The sequence below is a fragment of the Lactuca sativa genome, chromosome 5 (genome assembly GCF_002870075.4).
Source record: "Lactuca sativa cultivar Salinas chromosome 5, Lsat_Salinas_v11, whole genome shotgun sequence".
NCBI classification, from domain to species: domain Eukaryota; kingdom Viridiplantae; phylum Streptophyta; class Magnoliopsida; order Asterales; family Asteraceae; genus Lactuca; species Lactuca sativa.
This window is the reverse complement of record NC_056627.2, coordinates 234,094,816-234,099,674: the sequence shown is the minus strand read 5'-3', so window position 1 is coordinate 234,099,674 and position 4,859 is coordinate 234,094,816.

Here is a 4,859-nt window from a genome sequence, read left to right as displayed (position 1 = left end):
TCTCGCATCCAAGTTTCGAAATTTGACAAAAACAACCCAAAAATCAATTTCTTTTTATGTTAAATCTCTCCTTGAGAAAATTGAAACCCTCTGTAGTGAAGTGGAGGACCTTAGCTATGAGGGTTACCGACTTAGAAAAGGACAAAAACCACTTAAGGCCCAGTTAGAATCTAAAATAAAGGACTTTAGAAGACTTCAGGAAGACTATAGTAATAAATGTGAGAATTATGATTATATAAAGAGACAGAATACTGACTTAATTAATGAGCTTGATACATTAAAAAGCAAATTTGAAACTGCAAATTTTGATTTTAAAAAATGTGATGTATCAAGCGAGGTAGTTGCCAATATGATTGACCATTGCCTACAGCTCAAACAAAACCAACAAAAGGGTTTAGGATACGGTAATGTACCTCCTCCTTTTAATCATACATATCAGTATCAACCTTTGTGTAAAGAGGAGATTGCCAGCGAACCATTCATGGTTTATGGCAAGCCATCTGGTTTTGTTTCAGGAGGATTTATTAATGTTGAAAATACTAACGTTTCTACATCCCCTGCAGATCAATCCTTAAATCAATCCAAGCAAGCAGCTGAAGAGAGTGTGTCTGATAGTAAAGTAGTAGAAGATGAGAACAAGGAGAAAACCAATGAACAAACCAACATCTCATTGAGCTCTAAATCTGTTGCTTCGAACTCGGCTGCTTCTAATCAACTTGCCATTGAGAAATATAGGCCTCCAATTCAAGCACAACAGAGTGCTTATTGCAAGTGTGCATGTGGGAACAATAAGAGTCAAGGAAAGGATACGCCACCAGGGGCAGAAAGAAACAACTTCCCAGTGACGAAAAAGACTTGTTTTCACTATGGAACACCTGGACACATTGCCAGAAATTGTCCTAATCGCGCATACGTTCCCTACTATGCACAAGGCTGGCAGGACACGCCGAGAGGGAGATTTTTCAAAAGAAACTCCTCAAGGTCACGTTCAGACAATGTTGATTAGAATGCCATGAAGGCCAAGAATTCAACTCCCAAGGACAAGCATCCAACTCCCAAGGCCAAGCATCCAAATCCCAAGAACAAGAAGGGAATGCTGGCCTAGAAGTCTAGTTCAAGAGATGCTCCTGTGAAGCCAAGACCGGTTAGGTCAAAGTCATCTAGGCATACGGCTTCAAGTTCCAAATCAAGTGCCGAGGCACCCATCGGATCGAACAAGAAATGGGTTAAACCCAACTACAAATGGGTTCCGAAGGCTCAATCTCCCAAATCTTCTAACGATTCTAATATTTCTATATCTTCTGTTTGTGATAAACAGGACATGTCTTGGGAGAAAGTACCTTGCGTTGATGACAAATGTCGACCCAATTTCAAAATGGACTGGGTTCCAAAGACCAACTGATCCCGCTCTGTGCTGGAGTAGCTATGGAGGCATATCATCAGACTTCTGTTTGTTGGTAATGGCTGCTCCTGGCATATGATTGGGGACATCTCTTAATTGTACAACATTCAGACCTTTGTTGACAGTATGTGTCCTTTTGCGGGAAAGGAAGAAAGGAAGAGATCACAAATGGGGTTAGTACTTAATGATATGAAAAATTTTCAGATCTGTTCTGAGATTATGCTTGCTGTTCTCAGACCTTCTGAATGCAGATTCAATCGGTGAATTACGGTTTACGTTTTCTTCTCTATACTATGGAGCTGTTCTTAAGCTGATTCGCTTTAAAGACTAATTTTTGTTTTAGCATAGTTTAAATTTGCGCATTTACTTTCGTTTCTCTCATATGCACAAATTTAGGGGGAGAAATAAAAACAAATCAAAAATTAGAAAATTTTAAAAAATCCAAAAACATTAGAAAATCAGAGAATCAAAATATGATGTTAATGGAATGTGCTTGCAGAAGATGTTTTGGGAAGTGATATAATCGTGTGATAATAGGCAATCTGAATCTGTGTAAGGGACTGAATCTGAATTGTCTAGGCTCTGTGTTCGATGCGCTGGTAGGCACGAAAGATTTAAAATGGACTTGACTAGGCATAGATGAACTTAAGGAATCTAGAGACCTGAAAAATCTTGACCTGGATAGATCCATTTAGCTTGACAATACGACGCTCGGATAGGTTGAGCAGGGAGATATACATGGGAATCTACTGGTTACATTAAATAACTCGTATCTACAACTGTGGATTCACTTTTCCTCGATGTGTGGATTCTGTCCTTAATTCTGGTTGGATGGGGTGACTGGGGAATTCCTATAAACTAGGTCTGTAGAAAGTTATTTTCTTTCTTTCTGTCTGTTTGTCATATGTTGCCTCCTCTACGAGATCGGGAGATTCGACCTGGACTGTAACATATGCAACTCTATTTCTCTGCATCTTCTATCTATGCAATTCTTTGTATTTGTTATCCATATACTCTCTCCTATGCGTGACTCAAAATCCGACCTGGTACACAATATATGCACCATTCTCTTCTCAATCCATTTAAAACTTCATTTAGTCATATGTTTCATCCTTTGTGTGATTGGAAGAGATCCGACCTGGATGTACAACATATGCATTCTAAATTTATCTTCTCTCTTAATAATTGTCTGCTCACCCGGTGTAAGGAGTATTTTGGAAGTCCTTGATGGCTAGGGCATGCCAAGAAGCGGGAAACACGTTCTAGTACAATTAAAATTTAACACATACAGTTTGTCTGTAGATCTCGCTGCTCAATTTAGGTGGAGAACAATATCTTTGGTTGTCGTCAGCTGAATGGTCCTTAAGGAACATTATCTAGGAACTTAGGATCACATTGTCTTGTCACTTATAGTATGTCCTAATTTTGTCACAATCTCTCGTGTTTACGTGGACCACAATAATGACGATTGACCATATCTATTCATGAAGGGAGAGGTACTGATTAACGGATAAAGGTTGTCTAAAAACTTTGATCCCAAATCACACTTAAAGTTAGCTATTATTTTTTTTGTTTGCTCATAGTGTTCTTCTAATTTAAATATTAGGGGAGGATTAAATTATAAAAAATTCAAAAATCAAACAAAAAATTAGAAAATTCAAAATCCAAAAATATTTTTTATTTTTGTTTTATTTCTTGTTCAGAAAAAGCAAAAATCCAAAAATATTTTTGTTTCTGTTTTAATTTGTGTGCTAAGTTTTCTTTTAGTTTTGTTTTGTCTTGAAAAGTGATTTCAGGTATAGATAAGACTCATGGAGTTTGTGTTGAAGATTTCTAAGCCAATGCTTCATCCGTGATCATAGAAGAATTCTCATTCGAAGGAGCAAGAAATGAAGATTATTCTTTCAACATTCAATCCTTCAACCCCAGAAGCAAGGTGAAGCATAAATTGAAGATTATGTGACGGATTGCGTTGAAGCCTCCTCAATCGGTCTGCTGCTATATTGTACCTGCTAAAGTGATCCAGAAGATTTGTTCTCTCTGATGTTCTCTCTTAAGATTCTCAAGCTGAAAGCGCCATCTTTCAAGAATCAGTACAAGAAGCCTCCTCACCCAATGTGCGTTCAGAGTCAAATCTTGAAGAAAAGCTCAAGTGCTCAAGATGAAGTGATTCATTGAAGATTCATCAAGTACATCTTGAAGTTGTGAAGAATTTGAAGATAAATGCTGAAGCCAATCTCCCAATGAAGATTAACAAGAAAGGCAGCTACTTTTTAGGGGGAGCTTGTTTGGTCAATTAAGAAAAGAAAGTTATAAATCAAGGGGGAGATTGTTGGGTCAAAAATATGGTTTATACTTTACTTTTCTTGAAAAATGTATTTTTGTGTCTTGGACCGTACACAATTTGGTGTTTACGGTCATATACGTGTTTACGGCTGTAAACCCATTTAAGGCCCATGTTATCCGGCCCATGTTCCCCTTGTGTATATATAGGTGTTAGGGGTGAGGAGTAGAGAGTGATGAACAGTAAGGAGTGTACGACCAAGAGAGAAACTAGAGAGAAGTTTTGTGTGTGTGAATCTTTTGTATTCGGATCTTCATTATAATCAATTCATACATAGATTCATATTATTCTTCTTCTCCTTCTCTCCTATTTGATCTGACATCATTCGTTTGATTGGGATTCCGCACTATCAAACGGATCTGATTGATACACAGGCAAATTAGGGACTTACACATATATTTGAATACATCGTAGATTCAAGTTATTCTTCTTCTCCTTCTTCTTCATTAGATCTGGCATCATCCGTTTGATTGGGATTCCGGACCATTATACGAATTTGATTGATACACAAGCAAATTGGGGACTTACACACACTCCAGAAATTCTATCAAAATATTTCCCAGAACTTCTCGATACTCATTTCGGAATTTCAAATTTTTGCTCCGGATGTTTTCACAAGTTCACTCCAGAAAATTTTCAAAAGTTCACTCCAGAAGTTTTACAAAATTTCACTTCGGAATTCTCTCAAACTTCACTCTGGATTTTTTTTTTACTTTCATCTCAACAAAATTATTTCACGAATCCTTTTCGAAATCTTATAAATTTTTTTGTTTCGAAACTTCATTAACACTTCTCTCCGGAATCTCATGAATTTCTGTGACATCCCCAAAATCTCGGCCAGAAAAGACCGATTTTCATTTATGCTTTTAAAATAATTTCTGAGTAAATCCTTTTGATTTGAAAGAGTTACAGAATTTGTTCCCAAAAACAAAACGTGATAAAACAATGTTTACCAAAGCATTTCATAAATGAAATGTATTTTCATTAGATAATCAAAACTCGGGATGTCATGTTCCGATACATACCATAAAGCATAAACGATAACATTACAAGCCATGCAACAAATATATACATATACAGACTTGTAAACAAAACAACTTGATGGTTCATCCA